The sequence below is a fragment of the Hemiscyllium ocellatum genome, chromosome 39, assembly GCF_020745735.1.
Source record: "Hemiscyllium ocellatum isolate sHemOce1 chromosome 39, sHemOce1.pat.X.cur, whole genome shotgun sequence".
Taxonomy (NCBI): domain Eukaryota; kingdom Metazoa; phylum Chordata; class Chondrichthyes; order Orectolobiformes; family Hemiscylliidae; genus Hemiscyllium; species Hemiscyllium ocellatum.
In genome coordinates this window covers 27,765,330-27,783,534 of record NC_083439.1, presented here as the reverse complement: position 1 = coordinate 27,783,534, position 18,205 = coordinate 27,765,330, and the positions used below count along the sequence as shown (strand labels likewise).

The window sequence follows — 18,205 nt, the reverse complement described above, 5'->3', positions numbered from 1 at the left end:
AGTATTAACTCAGAGGAGATTTTCTGTTTCCTTCAAGAAACAAGATGCCTTTTACCTCTGGCGTGCTGATCAGATCAGCTCGTCAGTGCCTTCGTTTGAGGTTGGAGTTAAGCTGCAACAAGTACAATATGTAATTAGCGTGAGGCCAGGCCCTCGAGATGGACTAACACCACTGCTGTTCAAACCAGGGCGTTCTGAAGTCTTAGTTGGGAGTAACTTGTCCAATCCATGCTCTGGTCCAAAGGATGAAAATTACTGGAATATCTAAATGTGACACGGTCGTGGCACTGCAAGGTTGGGACTGGATAGTCAAGTCAATGCAATACCATGAAAATTAAAAATGAGGCATGTTTGAAACAAATATCCTTATAAATTGTTCGTTTTTTTAATACATAAATCAACAGCCGTTTTAATGCAGAATTTATGTTCCACTCCCTGAGAAATTCCAATTTCATTACCTTTGGAACCAACCATTTATTTGAAAGAAGTGTTCGCTTAAAAGGAAACAGCCCTTTTGGCATTTGCTTCATATTTTGTGTAAATTTGAAGGTTTCCCAAAGTTGCCACTGAATGACATAACTGAATTCATTTTTGATGGCTCATCGGGAGGCGGTAGTACATCTGATTCACCTTAAAATCCAATGTCAATCCCATTACAACGTGTTGGGGTAATTCAACAACACTGATTCGAAATAGATAAATTGGTGCAAGTAAAACAAAGCTGGAGGATTTCAAACAGTGCGCCTTTATTTCGACTGGAGAGCTTTAAAATGAATATTTAACTATTAGCCTCAATGAGGCTGAACATGCTGCTGATATACACTAACAGGTGCCATGCACCCTGCAAAATATATTGGGAAAAAAACTTTGCGATATTCATTTGACTGCACCAGCCATGCTGGAAACTTAGTAGTGTTAATGTACTATGACAAAATTTCTGCCTGCTAGTCAGAGAACAAACCACTTTCCTTCCGAGGTGAATATGAGTGAACTGATATCACAGAGGTTACTCTAGATGAATACGCTCCGTTAGCTTTAGCCTCACAGGTTTGATTGGCTGTGATCGTACACAAGAACGCGAGAGACAGGCCGATTTGCGTTTTTTTCTCTTCAGCAGGCTGTTTATTCTTTGAACTCCAAAGCAGTGTATTTTGTGCGTGAAATTTTATTGAAATATAAAGTGTACCTAATAAGAATAATTTGTTGTATAAATGGTTGAGTGCAGACTATACTGCACTGTCGAACACGTGCAGTGCAAACGCTTTTCTTCCTGAACGTACAGCCTCTTGCTGATTAATAGCGAGCAGCTAAAGGCAGCCAGGCGTGAGACTATTAGAAAAAAATTAAACAGCTTGTGGTAGAGGTTCGCCGCAGACAACACAACTAGGATACTGGGCAATAATTTAATGGTAATGTCAGCAACAAAAAACTGGTCATCAATCAGGACAGAGCTTTATCTCTGGCCCCCTTCTATCTTACTTTTCTCAGACTCACACTTCCTCTTCTCTGCCAACTCTTCCCCTCCCCTCCATTTTTGCTTATTGCAAAAATTGTCAATCTTGCTTTCTCTTCTTCTTGTTCGTTGTGCTGCATTTTTAAAACGATTTTTCTTCTTCAGCTTTTATTATCTGGCGGGTTTGCAATCACTTATTATTTTCGTAACTGTTCTGTGCTAATGCTGGTGCCCAATGCTCCTTGGTCCTCCTTTCCTACTGCCCACTACATACCGCACATTGCCTTGTTTCAATATACCTTTATTGCTTCCATACCCTTTATATCACACTTGCTTTCTTTAATCTGGATTTCATTTTCCATCAGTATTCATGTCATTTTTAAACAAAATGCCCATTTGAGCTAAGTGTTTTTTTCCCTCACACATGGGAGGATGTACATTTAATTACAGTTTCATTGATTTACCAAACTACAAACAAAACAAAACTAATAAATCTATTCAAAGGGAGTTTCTACTGTGGTCCTTGTTCTTTTATCTATTAATTCCGCACCCCTGTTACAATACCATGTTGCCGCATGAAATGTTACAAAAAGAGACGTTCGATTCCAAACAACTATTACCCCCCCCCCCCCTCCCCACCCCACCATCAACCCCCGCCCCCGGCCAACTTACTTGACTTATGGCCTAGCACTAATTAAGACAATGAATCTCGTTTCTTTCCTTTTCCCAAAACGCGTCGTTAGTTTGGTGTATTTGTGAAGCTGGATTAAATCCTTCATATATAGCAATGCCCCATACAATTTGATTTCACAATAAGTCATTAAGATTGCAATAGCAATAGATCTCCATCACTAATAGAGATGCATGAAAGATTAACTGATGCTCCAATATTCAGTGTCCCCGAAATGATACTTTCACATGAAATTTGGTTGTTGGAGAATGATAAAACAAATAGAAAATTGTCATGTTTTAATAGGGTATTAACGTTTCTTTTATATACTATTGTGGATTGCCTGGCTTCGAACCGTTTTTGTTTTCTCTTCAGTACTCAGCGAAAGTACTGTCAATGGTTAGTATACAGCCAACTATTTTCGTTAGCATTAGCAAATGACAGTATCTGGTTTGATAGTTTCGAGCTGCAGGCATCTTAAGATTTCCAACTGATAATTATCTTTTCATTATAATGTGGTATTAATTTTGTAACTTGGCAGAGGACATCCATTTTTAATATTCTGGGTATAATTATTTGGGTAATTCACTTTTGTATCAAACTTTTCTTGCAGCAGCTTCCAGCATGTGACGTCATTGATCGAGCCAGCAGAATGCTGCTTGAAAACAAAGATGCTGCTTTCAACGTCACTCACCATGACTTCTTTAGAACTGTCCTGGCTGTTCAGTGTTCCCCGTTGGTTGCACCCCCTTTTCCTCAGCGTGTGGAAATATCTTTTTCTTTAAAAAAAAATGACATACGACTGTGGGGGGAACCGCGGGGCCAGTCTCGCAAGCAACACGTGCTCAAAAAAAATGAAAGCACTCATTTGGCATTTATTTTGGACCACCACTTAATTTGATTCCCAATTTCCGCTAACTCCGGCTTTGATGGTCGAGAGGCAACAAGACAGACAGCAAGTTCCTCTTTTCTCAGCGAGACCCGTCATACCAGCGATCAGAGACGTGTCAGAACAGTGCTTTCCAAATTCACTCACCCTACAAGACATCTCTGTGCATCAAAATGCAGCCCAGTTACAGACCTCAATTTTTTGATTATGAATCCACTGATCTTGTTTTGAAATACGAATCAGTAAGCCTATAAGCCTTCAAACGTGCAAAATTTGAAAGATCTCAAGAAGCAATCTCCGACTGCCTGACCCCTGACAACCAGTCTCTTCTGCCTCTCTCTCTTCTCTCTCTCTCTCTGCCAGTGCTTCCTTGCTACAAAATCTGTTAGAGAAGCGTCTACATTGAACATCCATGAATGGTCATCACAGCGCTTGGCAAATCTTCATTATTGCGCAAAATTAGGATCTGTCAGCTAAATCATTATGCACCTAGAAATTGATGGGTATTCCATCACGCAATTGAAAGGAAACATGGGGACTTCTAAAATATCGCATGAGCTTTTTTTGATTTTAGTTTTTATCGCGTCTGACTAAGTAAGGTGGAATTAAATCACTTGCTGTCAGGGAAGTTCCGTGGGGCAGGTCAATCAGTTCAGTGGCAGAGTGTCAGTGTTACACAGTAACATGTGGTGCTTCTATCATAATTCCGACATGCTAACTATATATGATAAATCTTATTAAACGCTGTTCAATAAATGATGTATTTTTCTCTGTTAAAAGTTAAATATTTAAATAAACCTACCAATTTAGTCAACTAGCCTTCATCAATAAAGGCACCTACTGTAGAGTGCTCCCTCTGAAATGCAAAATCTGCGATGTAACTACCTGCTAGGCTTTCGTTAAAATTCTAATCAATAAAACGCTGAAGCATACTCTGCAGAAGCCATATAAATCTTTCCTTAAGACGGAAAAAAGGACATTGAAACAGTAAAATGGAAAATCGATCACAAAGTATTTCGAGTGAGCCCATGTCTGTGCTTATTTGTCGCTGTTTAGATAATAATTATAAAACCTTTTAAAATACTGGAATGCTTCTCGCGCGCTCTCTCTCCCTGCACAAAGTCAATAAGCTATAGCTTTTTTTTGTCCATGTGTCAGCTTGTCGGGTTGCATTTAACACGTTAGCCTTTGTTTTTTTTTGCCTTGATGATGAAAGAAAGTTCTACCAAGTAATCAGTGATTTCCAGCCATATTTCTGTCGGATGTCATAGCTCTCCTTTGATTTCCTGATTATCGGTTCCTCAAATTTGTACAAATGCAACTAATTCAATCTCAGCTGTCAGTCCCTTTTACAATGCGCTTGTCAATGTCCCGTCAGGCCAGAGAGGGACATAGACATCACTAATCACTCACAGCTATCAATAACTGTCATGAAATCAAAATAAGCAGGAATTGCTCTCAGATGCATATTTGGACAGACTGATATAGTGCATTCAGTATGAACTTAAAATGAAAGTAGTCAGACTGGGAATCGGTACCTTCACTGTAACCTGCAACTTTGCAGGTAGATGTACTGTAAGAGTCTATGTGAATGCAATCAGTGAGCCCCGCGCCACTCCCCACCCACATCCTCCCCCCCTCCCCCCACACACCATGACCGCCATGACCCCCCGCCACCATCACTATCCCCTCCCACCCAACCCCAACGCACACACACATACACATAGTTTTGGACCGTAGACTATGCCATTAGATCGAATGGCAAGTCTTTATGAAAAGTGTTTTGCATAATTACATGCCATAGCCAGAATACTAACCCCGAAATTTTATGGGTCACAAAACTTTAACAATTGCCACATTATTGTCCAAGACACGAAGTACGCCACTATCGGCTCGAGGAGAAAGTAGATTTAGCTACATCTAAGAATGTGAGGCCGAAATTTTCTCAGAACCCAAAGAAGAGAGATTATTCCAATCTGACAACTTGTTTACTTATAGCTACCGAGTTCAGCGAACTTCAGGCTCCCCCGATTCAGAACTTCATCGTGATCCGATACAGAAAACCATCAAAGAAACAGACCGAAAAGCTTCTCTTTCAAATCTTATTTTTTTTTACAATCGTTACCTTTGTGTCGCTGTAATTAAGATATTCTTATCTGAGGAGACAGTTTCTCTGGTAACTGAATAATATTGTGTCTTTGATGTAAACTTTTGACAGATATTGCATCAGGTTGAACAATTTACCCTGATTTCTGCTGTTAGATTTTACGAAAATTATTCAAGTAAGAATTAGGCAAAGCAATGATTCAGTAGACTTGCCATGGGCGCAAATTCGTCTTCTTTTTATGTGGTTTGATGTAGGGTATTAAATTATATGAATTGCTTAATTTTAAAAAATTATTTCGATTCTTACAATCCTATATTTCCAAACATTTTTTTCTCTCTCAGGGCAGAGGAATTCGCATTATATTAATACTTATTGTACCCTAGATCCTTTATAAGTCCTCAAGATCTGTGTGTGGTGCAGAAACCATGCTATTATGAACCGAACCATATTGGAATTATCATGCAAAACATCATAGCAATCCTGTATTGTGGGGTTTTTTTTAAGGTTGAGATGATCATACCTCATTCACATGTGTTTGTTTTTCTATGTTAATCTTCCATTTTAGCCATTCGGGTCTTGCGAAAGTGATGGATTTTTCGTGGGGTCTAATTGGGCTGAATTCACTTGAACAGTGCAAAGAAAACCCCAAATTCATTCCCTCTAGGGTTCTCTATTGGGAAATAGGGGTATGTTGGGAAGGGATGGGGGGACCGGCGGGAATAAGGAAAATTGGTCAGTAAATCGATGCTGCAATACATCAGTTGCAGCCGTATCTTCCTTGCTGTTTATTCCTAAAGCAAGTGTGTTGGATATTCTGATGGAAATTTCTTGAGTTTTTTTCTATATGCAGGAGGAAGCTGTCGAGCTATTTCCATCGCCCAAAGCTCATAGAAAACTCTTTTTAGGGGGATTATTGTACCTGTCCCATTTGAAACTTCTCCTCCCAAGCGGAGTACACTGAAGCTTCCAGCACCTGTAACAGTGCCATCTGTGGGGTGTTATTGCTTTTTCTTTAAAAAAAGAGAGATTGAACAGTTAGCGATGTGAAATGTTGATTAGGTTCGAATTTCGCTTAAAAATCAGCAGGAGGTAGTTGTCGTGTCGATCTTGACAGCTCTTCCGCAATGTTGACATTTAAAAGTGGCTGCTAGATTTTAGACCACTGGAGAAGGGAGGAGGCGGGGGTACATAAACGGTAACCTGCGAAATAAAATGCCAGGAACATCAAGAAAGTTATCAAGTGGCTGAAATATTTAGTTCGATGCCATTGCAGTTATACGTTCATTTGTTCCGTGATAGATTTGTGGAAAATACGGGGCAACTTTCGCTAGTTATGCTCCATGCTTTCGTTCGAGATGAGTAGAGTTCTTTTTTACTTAAAATAAGTAACTATCGTACAAAATTTCAGTTAACGTAGATCTAAGTTCGCAACCTAACTGTTAACAGCTATAGACAATAAAAATGCGTTAATTTTCTGCATAGACAGATATGGGATCATTTAAAGGACTTCATATATCTAAATATGGAGATTGCCTGATACATTCAACAGTGAACTTGTCAAAGATGGTTCTTCAACAGGTGCTTTGTAGAAACTCTTGTCCTAAGCAGCTCTGACGTATGCCAATTGCATGTTTCTGAAACCCTTTAAGTCTCCCTTAAACAAAGTGTTTCTTCCTCTACCACAACTTTCGATTCTGCCACAATAAACTTTAAAACCTACTCATGAAACCTGATTTGAAACGTGTGTTCTTCGATAATGCCAATTCACTAGCCTTAGTACGACGCTACAGGACTGAAAACAACGAAATATTTCATAAATGGATTTGGAGGGGTTTCATGAGCAGACACTAACTTTTCATAACATCCCACTCTCCGTGAATACTATTTTATAGATCTGCAAATTAACCATTCATACGCAGCAAAACAAATGCCAATTTTCATGCTGTGTTCAGAAACTCGATGCAATCAAACAAAGAACACCGAACATATAGGTTCCTAGAGTCCAATTAGCGTGTGTGCAGAAGTTTAGATTAGAGAATTTTATTAATAGTTAATATCATATGTATTCCAAGCAATATTGTTGTTTGGATAATATAGATTTGTTGTGAACATCACATCAGTTGATCACAACACAGAAGGAAAGAATGGGGGGGGGGGGGGGGGGAAATACTATGCCCTGCATGATAACTTCCTTGTTTTAATTGTCAATGTGCAAAATGATTTCCCATGCCGTCATCCAATTGACCTTACCGTCAAGACCATTTTTGAAAGCAATATCAACAGATAAATGAGTTCAGATAACTTCAAGAAATAACTCTTGCACATCTATCATATTCATGGCCGCACGTTTATCATTTTAAAATGAAATACAAAATGAAAGTTGCGAATTTGATCTTGATGACTTTATTTCATTATAGCTAGCGCGAGATGTACGCTTCAAGTGAACGATCATAATTCTGCACAATAATAGTTTTATAATAAATACAAAGATTGCATCACACTGCTGAAATATTTTAAAACGTTTCATCAGGCCATTCATTTTATTGTAAATAATATTACAAAAACATTCATTGCAAAAAAAAGGGGCGATTTTGCTTTTAAGTCTTGGATCGATTCTTAAGAAATGTTACCAGCACTGGATTCTGGAACTTAAATCTAAGTCTGTAACGTGATGATTAAAAATGTTTTTCTGAGCACTACCTTGTTGCACATTAGTGATGTAAAATTAACTAGAGTGAGACATAATTTCACGGAGAAAACATGCAGACTCTCCGTATGTCCACTTTCTTGAAATCTGCAAAGAAAATAACCTGTTTTATAACCTGAAATCAGCTTCCAAAAAGGATCAAAACGCAAAGAACAAATTGATTTGCTTTGGACGTTATTATATTGATGCGGGGAAGGTGACAACCTGACGATTGCAAAGATTATAAGAAAACAGGAAATTAGAAAAATCACCGAGGGCTATGAGTCTCAATGAAATTTATGCTGGGAACACATACCCATAACGGACCACAAGTGTATTGATTTGTAATTTATGACAACGGTCCCATCCTTGGTATATACCTACAAATTATTTTAAATCGACAAGTTGGAAGTTAATTCGAAGATCAGGCTTTTTTTTCGGTAAACTATTATGTTTGTGGGTTTACAAATATGCAATACGTTTGGACAATACATTTCCCGCATGTTATTTCTGCGAACATTTTTTTTCGACATAACATCTAGTTGAATAGTTGTGATTTTCAAGTCAGTACCAAATTGCGCAAGTTCATCCATTATCTTTTACTTTTAACGTGTAGAACAGTTGTTGGTGCTTTTCTCATTGTTTCAACAAAGAAAGAAGCATTTAATTTAACAATTTGAGGATCTTAATGTGAAATGTTCAAAAGTTTGACGATAGCATGTGTTAATAGGTTATTGCCTGTTACTCGTTTGATACGGTTAGAATGGCGCCCACTTTTATATCTGCTCTTTTCAATTACAATCTATCAGTTCCCCAACCATCGTGGACAAAATATAGTTGCATTGATTAGCCTTTGAGTCTTTTGCCGGTTTATTTATCAGGACCCCGAACAAATCCGTGGTATGACTTCACTTATTACATTTAAGAGATTTTAATGTTGGAATGTCACTTTTAATTTCACAAGACAAACAACATCCTCGACATATAATATTGAACGAAACTAGCACACCGATGCATATGATTCATTTTATTTTTCACTTAAAAACAAAAAAACACTATCTTTCTCGCTTTTAATTCATAGCAGCGAATATATCCTTTAAATTAAAGCTAGATTTTACTTATGCATTTCGAAAGGATGCGCAGATAATTCAGCATAGCCATTTTGATAAGACGCCCTTTAAAACAGACAATTTAATTCTGCAACCAATAAGGTTTAAAATAACACTGGACGATGCGTTTTTTTAAAAATAATTAGAGGTACATTGGCTTTCGTTTCCAAGAATTTAATCCTAGGATTTGATGTCACCTTCAAAGCACTCTACCTAGACAAAGAACTGTGCTTTTTTAGTACATAATTTTGAATAGGAACCAGCGCCTCCTAGTACCTGACTGAGTAATAACTCTTAACAATTTATTCTGCAAATCCATAATATCTCACAAAATAAAAGAAACTAACATAATCAAAAGATTAGGATTTTGAATAAAGTGGACGGGCGACAACTGTACGTATGCTAGCGTCAATTTACTGCAAAATTCGAACTTCATAATTATACCGCAAAATAAAACGAATTCGGAGTCTTTGTGCGATGCCACGAACTCAGTCTGAAATAAAACGATTCTCCATTGAGAGAAACTATGCTCATAATTAAAGTGTTTCACGTTTGTTGACGATTGACGAAGTTGCACCAATAAAAGAATTAAATAAATACTAGCTGTGACAAAGTCCGTTTTTTCTTTATCATGTGCTTTTACCTGAGTGGCATGAATGAATATTCCAAGATTTCATGTTAACTCAGAATTAAATGCTATCAACACTGTAGTCGAACTCAATCGTATTTAATTGTGGGCAGCTGCTACAAGTTCCAATCACCAAACTTCACCTGCCCGACTTTCCTCACCTTCTCTAGAATAACACAAAAATACCAAATAATCGTTTGTTGCTAAGTGGAATGCCAAGAAGGAGGTAAACCATTAGATCTTAAAAGATACTTTGTGGGGCGCAATTAATCAATACGTTTGGGTTAATCGCTTTTATTTGATATTTAGATGCTTTCTTATATGACAAATGTCATGAAACAAAAAAATATATCGCAATGAATCTAATCAAAGAATACTTTTAAATGTATGGTTTGTTCTACAGTTCAACATATGTTTATTTTCTCCAATACCTTATAGCTGACTTGATTCTGTGAACTGAAAGGGGCAAATAAGCAAAGTCAATCATTACACGTAAGGGTTCTGCACAGTTATTAAAGAAAGTTTTGTATTCTTTTTTAAAGCAAAATCAAAATTATAATCTAACCTAAATTCGGAAGCGCCATAGTTTGTCAGTTACTCCGCATTTGAAGTAAAGATAGTTGACAAACAGTATCATATTCAGGGAACCCCTTCGTGCAACACATCGGTTTCGCTGAGCTGCAGTATTTATTTCAACAATTGTTTTTTTTAAATATAAAAAAAACTTTTACTCTGCAAAACTCTTCTGCAGCAGTCACCGTCTGAAATGTTAGTACTGAAATTGTCTGTAGCTCGGGACAATTTTATTTTATTAAAAATCCACAAAATCTGTGTGGAATTTTGTCACATTTTATGGACCCCCTCCCCCCCCCCCCCCTCCCCAAACAAATTCAATCATGTAAAATTCTTTTGTGCTTGATTGTACTGCACCATTTTGAAAGTACAGGAGAGAAACTACAGATATTAGCGCCACCCCGCTGTCATTAGTGGGATGTGCACACCAAAAGCAGTGAGCAGATCAAACAGTCTCTCAAACATGACACAAACATCGTTACCCTTTGTAACTTTTCATTAAATTATTGAACCTTTTATTAGAGACCGACAACAGCATCTTTTTTTGACGTGCTGATCCTGAACCGCTCACATTAAAATATTGCTTTACTTGGACACTCAGTAGTTTATCTGCTAATGGCAAAGTTACATAATGCCAATTAATTCCATTAGCAATATATGTTAAATGATATAAAAATGAATACGAAAAATACACATCGCATTGAATCGTAAATTCACTCTATCCCTCAATCCAAATTGAAGGATGATAGGACAAAAATGTTTGATGAATATACCATATTTTATTTTTCATATATGAGTATTACAGTCGGTCGGAGTTTTTACGATTACAATTTAAACTAGAGAGTGAGGATGAATTCTACTGCTGTTAAACTTCCTGCCACAAAATGCAAAGCAAGACTGAGGAGTTTGTATTACAACTGTGTCATAGTGTTACACCGATGCAAAACATGTAGCCAGAGGGGCTGCTAATGATTACAGTATAAAACCCGGCTCCAATAGAACAGGCAGCCGAGAAACTGGCCATTATTAATTCAGTGGTCAGGCACTTATCCAACTCTCCCTGGACTATAAAGCAAGAAACATATAGCACTCCAACATAAAGATTTTTTAAATATGATGCTTTTTGTCTCAACACTAATTATAAACTTTTTCCTCTTCTTTTCAAACCCTGTCGCACTCTTTATCCAGCTGATTTCCTCTCCAGCACCATGCTACAAGACGATTAGCAGCAAATTATCCCTACGTTTTTGCTATTACATTACAAATTTATTTTATGTGACGCGCCGTCAGACCTTTCCAGCCGCATTTCACTGAATGAGTAATTGTGGAGATCCAGATGGAATAGATTTTCTACATTTGACAAGACATTTGTCATTTTTAAAGTACCAGATACAGAATATCAGTCAGGCCCTTTTTGTGCATCAAGTTTCCGAACAATTCATACGATATTTAATACAGTAGAATCAAGAGATTTTATATTTTGACAGTGCAAAATTAAAAAGGCAGAACCGAATTCATTGCAAAATCGACACTTATTAGAGTTGGGGACTTATTAAATCTAGCCGGACATGGTTGCGTAGGTTGTAAATCACCGACCATCGTTTTATTGGAAAGGAGCATTTGAATTCATTTCTAGGTGTTGGAGAGTATGGAAACATTTGTAATAATGAACAGAGGGCGGAACTACTTTCTGGACATCTCTTCAGGTGTTGTTTATCTGAGAGGAAATGAGGACTCTGTTCCAATTCTTTATCATACTGATAAAAATCCCTCTGTTGTATTAATGCAAATTATATTGGAGTTCTTTTTCTGATAAACCTATATATATTTAGCCTTGGGATTCATTCTAGGAACGCTCCTGAAGTCTATTTCTAATTCGTGAAGTATTTAATGGAATAATCTAGCGAATTTGACCCACTGCGGTTATGCGTGTGTATCATTGTTCTTGGAGAGACTACAACAGCAAAGTGCATTAAGTCCATTTCGGAGGACATTTTTTATACAATAATCTTTGTACAAATCAGTTTTCTCACCGTACAGTTTCAGAAGATGCAAGCGTCAGAACTTTGCCATCACTGTTCCCCCTGCTGTACCAAATATGTTGCAAATTTCCTGACTCCCATCCACCCTATTTTTTTTATCATGCGTGTGCTGATTAATAAACACAATGCCGTGGTATCTAGTTCTAAAACAAATATCTAAGCATGTTATTTCATTAATATATTGAACAATGTACTATAATGATATGAAATATTAATCACACAATATAGCAGCCCGATCTCAGTCATTTGTTCTTTACCTATTCAAATAAATGCAGTATGTTCGATATTTTAATAAGACTTGGTTTATGTTTGATTGTCTTGATATTGTAATGAATTCAATTGTTCAGAGTCACGTGTTGGGCCAGGATTCCAATCTCAGATCCGCTTTAATCTACTCACTCTGAGCGCGGTTTAATCTTCGGATCTTTGGGGAGAGGGGGCAGATCATAAATTAAAAAGGGATCCATATTAAAACACAAACAGACAAAGCACTAAGGTGCATGTGTCTATTTGAACGTCATATTGGAGAAGGATCGGAGCTGTGGGGTCAATCCAATGGACATCTAGAAGATGAACCGAGATTCCAGATATACATAGAGTACGTGCATCAATGCATAGCACTAAAAAAAATCATTCTACAGGAACAAATATAATGCATGCAGTATCTAAGATCAATATGTTGTGGGATATTAAATATATCTCCGCTATCATTGATTATGCTGAAACTATGTAGGCCAGTCTACTGGGGTAGCTGCTCAGCGCGGTCAATTTATCAAAGCAAATAACCTGCCCTGACTATTTCCTTGATATATCGGCAGAGTGGCATAATACCCAATAAATGAAATTGTTTTTAACTGCTCGGCAGATACATGTCGTTCCACCAGCTTTAATTCCAACGCAGTTTTCTTTTTGTTTCGTCTTAATAAAATCTGAGAATAACGATAAAAACACCGAACAATGCTAGCCGGAATTATTTATTAATACTTCTAATAAACAGTCCCACTTATCCGCGTCCACAGAATGGCGGCAGTTGATAACCTGCCACAGAGCGCCATTTTTTAATCGCTTAGAAATCGTGCCTGGTGAGGTATTGATACAATAAAATGATCTGCCTAACAATCGAATCAGATTTTGAATTGCCAAATAAATGACTACAAATATACACGTAAATATTAGTCTCTGCTTGAGCGTTAAAAGCCAGCGTGTCAGTCTAAAGCTACGATAATTAATACTGTACTGGGGGCTAAATGTTTTAAATATAACCTTATAGCACTGGTTCTAATTAGAAAGGGCATTCAGTGATTTCAATGACCGCCTGTTTTTCTTTCCTATTCTGCAATATTTATCAAGATCTGTAGTAATGGCTATTTTTGGGAATTAGTATCGGTTAACTGTACCAAATTAATTTGGTACTTCATTGTAACATAACCCCTTTTTTTATATTTCGGGAGGATTACAGATATAATTTCAGCCCCATTTGGTTGCTGTAGTTAACGTGCAATTTTCAATTAGAACTTGGAAATATGAAATGTATTTAATTGTGATTCTACAATCAAGGCACCAGCAGATGCACTTCCACACTTTCACGGCTTGTCACACTTTCTAATAAGTATTCTGCATATTTTGGCAATGATTTTACTGAAGATTATATTGTACATAATCTGTAAAACAGAAATCCGCGAAGACTTCAGTGTGACTTATTTGGAGGGGGAAAAAAACCGTTTTACAGATTCTGCTTGTTATTGGGAGGCAGTAAACAGATGTGGGCGAAGAAGATGTCATCAAGAGACAAGATATGTGACTCACTCTGTAAATAAATTATTGCTGGCCACCGATTTAATAACCAAATTTGAGTTGATGATATAAGGATTAACTCCTTGCTACTTCACCATGTGATTCCTTATTCTGACTCTCAGGCGAATGATAATAGAAGTCTAAACTTTCTGCTGGGTCTGATGCAGGATTTTTTTTTAACTCCTCAGTACTAAACCAAGACGGAAAAACGAACCAGATCATTCAGAAGTAGACGAGTCCTTTAAAGCTGTTCTTGTGCTTAAGGATTATGGTTTTAATAATAAATAAATTTGCCTCGATAAATCAGGACATCATTTAGACCAATACATGTTTGTGAAGCCGACTTTCCCTTGGTGTTATTATATAGCCAGTTGCACATGAAGTGCAAATAATGCAACAGCAACTCGCTGAAATACATTTTATAGCACCTTTATTACAAAGACTTAAACATGTTCCCCTGATTCATGCCTTTGAAAAAAAATGTTTACTGTTGAAGTGCACTTTGTGTGAGTTCTGCTACATGACATAGCCAGATATTCCATTCATACTGTGAACGCCCAATAAACGCCATTTGTGTCTCTGAAATGTCTCGATATAATTTCCGTTCAAATGAACCGAATTCTTCAGCAGGTTATGTGAGAGAAGATCGTCAAGGTAGTATTTAGAAGTCGTTCCAATTTTCTTATTTCTTGAATAGTTTCGGGGTGCCAGGCTTTAAAGTAATGGGACAGTAAATTGCCAGTGACCCTGAACTATCGCTAGGTCTGCTTGAAAAGCTTTGCTCCTAAACCCAGACAAAGGTTTCATGCACACAAATACAACCTATTTAAAGACGAGTCACAATGCTCGGTAGATTGAATTCCTCATATATATATAGGTCCCATTGAGGTTGCAACTTCCATTTAAATTTAATTTCTGCAGAAAGTTAGTTTCACACAGCATGTTTGTACTTTTAATCTGGAGATTGACAAAGTAAATAAAATAGACTGCTGCTTGTTTCTACTCAATACGGCAGGAGCACCAAATTCGTGTGAGCTGGAATTCCTATATTTAGTTTTGAAGCAATCTGGAATAAAAATGGATGCACTACATATGTATATAAATAATAGATTGTCAGAACCTAGTGAGGCCGCTGGAAACAGGATGAAACAATAGATGTTCATAGAACGAGGGAACTTTGCAAATCTTAGTTACTGTTTTCCAATAGAAAAGTGTCAGAATCCACCAAAGGGCTTAAAGGCTTAACGCTGGCAGTAAGTTCATCATCAGAGCGAGCTATTCATTCAGGCTTTTTAACCATCCTTTGAGACGATTGAAATCGCTCTCTCTCCGGCTTTATCCCGAAAGAGAGAGAAAAAAAACCAGAGGACCAGAGGTCGAAGTTTAACAGTATTCTCTTGACTTCCAGGTGTTCTACATGCCGTATTGAAGCATCAGCACCTCGGCACTGCACCTCGGGTGATTTCTTAAAATAATAAACAGATTGGAAGGTACGTTGATCAAGGCGAGTGACGTGTGAAGATGAAAATGTTGACTTGGACAAATAAATATGGGACTCTAATAGATGCTGTACTGTACCACTCACTGTAGTGGACAGACAGGCAGAACACACTGACATTTTACATTTAGTTGCAACAGCATTTTTAAAACTCAGCGATTGCTTTTTAAGTAAAGGTTGCAGTGATAATTCCACTAACAACAGCAATAACAAAAAAAATGTTTCATTAAGTTTGCCCTCACAGAAAGCTGCCAGTCTGCATTAATAGTCACACAGTCAATATCGTGGTTGCAACACTATCCACACCAGCGGAGTATGAGTCAAATCAATCAGTGTTGACAAATTAGTAATATTTGAGGGAACGCGTTAATTTACAACTTTGTTATTAGTTAAAAATCACCAGCATTGTAGTGGCAATTAATAACGCTCTGAGCGGAAGACTGAGAGACGAATGATCCCTCCTGTACCGATAGTGATAAACACAGCTGTCCCGCAATGATGCCCAATGATAGAAAGATTCAACTAGGGCGGGAGTGTTGGTGGTGGGAGGAGGGATGGGGGGTGGGGGGAGGTGTTGTAACTGGGGACTGGGAGAACTTATTAATAATGAAACGTTCGCAGGTAGGAAAAGAAAGAGAAGAAATTTAAGGAGGAGAGAGAGGGAAAAAAAAGAGGGAAAGGGGAACAAATAGTGATTGGAATACCGGACGAAGCAACGGATAGTCCACACGCAGTCTAAAGAACACTTTTTTATGCTTAAAAGTATTACAAAAGGTTCCAAACGAACGGGCAATCACACACCATTAACTCAATGATAAGTTTTAAAATAAAACCAAACCCGCCCCACACACAAAAAAAGACTCACTTACAAGAGTAAAACACACAAACTCATCACAGTACGGGAATAACCAATCTAACAGTCATGGTTTAATGGGATCCTGATATTTCCATTTGGAGTCGGAGAGTTTTGCAGGCCAGACCTTTAATGATAAAACTTTCTCTCCCCAGCTCTCTCTCTCTCTCTATCTACTCATCCCGTCTCGCGCATGCACAGCATTTACAGGCTCTTCCCCCAATCCACCCCCCTCCCCAATTGCTGACAGTTCGCCATAAACTTCAGCTAAAAGATTCCCTTTTTTTTGGCGTGTGCGTGTAGCTGTTCACCTGGCTTACAAGCATGCTTTTCAAATGACCATTTATTTAAGTATTTCCTATTTGCTGTAACTCTCTCTCACATCCTCACAGTCCTTCGTCCCGTTCCTAACCACTCGGCTCAATTCACAGCAGGTCCTAACTACTTGAAATTCACCAAAATAATGACCGTTTCGAAACGATAAATCATCGTCTCCATGTAAACCTTGAAGGAGGTTTTTAGAAAATAGCTTGCTTACTGTGACTGTGCGCGCTCCGTTTCCACTTCGATTGCTTCCACGACGTCTCCTGTGAACAGCCAGTCCCGCACTTTACATTGGAATCTGATTTTGTTTGTTTGCTTTTAAAGTTATACTTTCTATCGGCTTGCAACTTTTTTTTTTGTTTTCCTACTTTTTTTGTTGTTGTTGTTGAACGCACACTTGGCTTACTAAGTCGTAGTGCGCTGCACAAAAGGAGCTACGGAATGAGATTTATGGCTTTCCAAATGAAAAGATTCATTCGACATAAAAGGTTAACACAAAGTTCGTACGACCGTGACTTGCATTGGCAAGAAGCAGCGCCGACTCAGCACAAAGGCAGTTCAAAGAAACCTTTAAAATACACGCAGACACACACACACATACAGACACACACAGACACACGCACACACGCATACACACACCAGTCGAAACTGCGGTTTTCATATCCATGCTATAGTTTCCAATCCCAGGCATCCTTTTGTTCGGCTGGATGGAGATTTTTTTTCTCTCTCTCTCTCACCCTCTCCCTCAATCTGAACTTTGCCACTTTGGTGCCGACGAAACCTCGTCTATTGCACAGGGCAAACAAAACATCAAGGCGCTGGGTTATAGAGAGAGAGAGAGGAAGGGTGAGGGTGTGAGGAGAAGACAGAATGTGGTTGGACGTCGAAGATGGAGGGCAGAGAAAAGGGGCGAAAAAGAAATAATAAAACAAAAAAAAAGGTGGAATTGAGACAAATGCTTGACTGGAAAGAGGGGGAATGATCGGGTGTTTTAGTGCGTTTTTTTTTCCACGATATAAAAGACACACAAAACAGATAAGACTCATGTTTTGTAATTTGGGAAAGGCGTTATTTAAAAAAAAATAAGCATAGAGCAGATGTGTTAGTTGTCAATCTGTAGGTTGGTGCAATGGGAATGCTAATGAGAGAAAATTAACCCGTCCTTTCGTTACATAGGAAGGGATCGATGGTTGACCCTCAGATCCCAGAACGTCTCATTTGTGGTGCGTTGCAATGATATAATCAGCCTCATCTCTAGCACGCAGCTACCCACCAACCAGCAACTTTTGTTAGCAACCTAGGCTGTCTTTCCGAACCATTCACATAATCTCGTCGAGCAATTAGGGAAAAAAAAATGCTTGTTTGATTGTAAAGTCCCGTCCAAACCCGTGTGTCTGTTTCATTGTTAACTTTTGAGTTATTTCAGTTAAGTGTTGGGAATAACGAGTGAAATTCGGAGGAACAGTTCCTAAACCCTCGAGCCAGTCTTGGGGAAAACCTGCGAGTGGCTAGGTGTTTGCAACGAAATTCTCAAACCGGGGCACCGAAGTTACAAAGCTTATTAATGTACTCGGCTCAG

General features: G+C 38.1%; 1 long non-coding RNA gene across 1 annotated transcript in view; it reads right to left on the bottom strand.

Moving 5' to 3' along the window:
* Positions 1-17,280, bottom strand: part of LOC132834302 (uncharacterized) — a 28,560-nt gene extending 11,280 nt beyond the window's left edge. The window contains exon 1 of the long non-coding RNA XR_009647165.1: positions 16,841-17,280. This is a non-coding gene — a long non-coding RNA (uncharacterized LOC132834302). The remainder of the gene's footprint in view (positions 1-16,840) is intronic.
* Between the last annotated feature and the right edge of the window lie 925 nt (positions 17,281-18,205).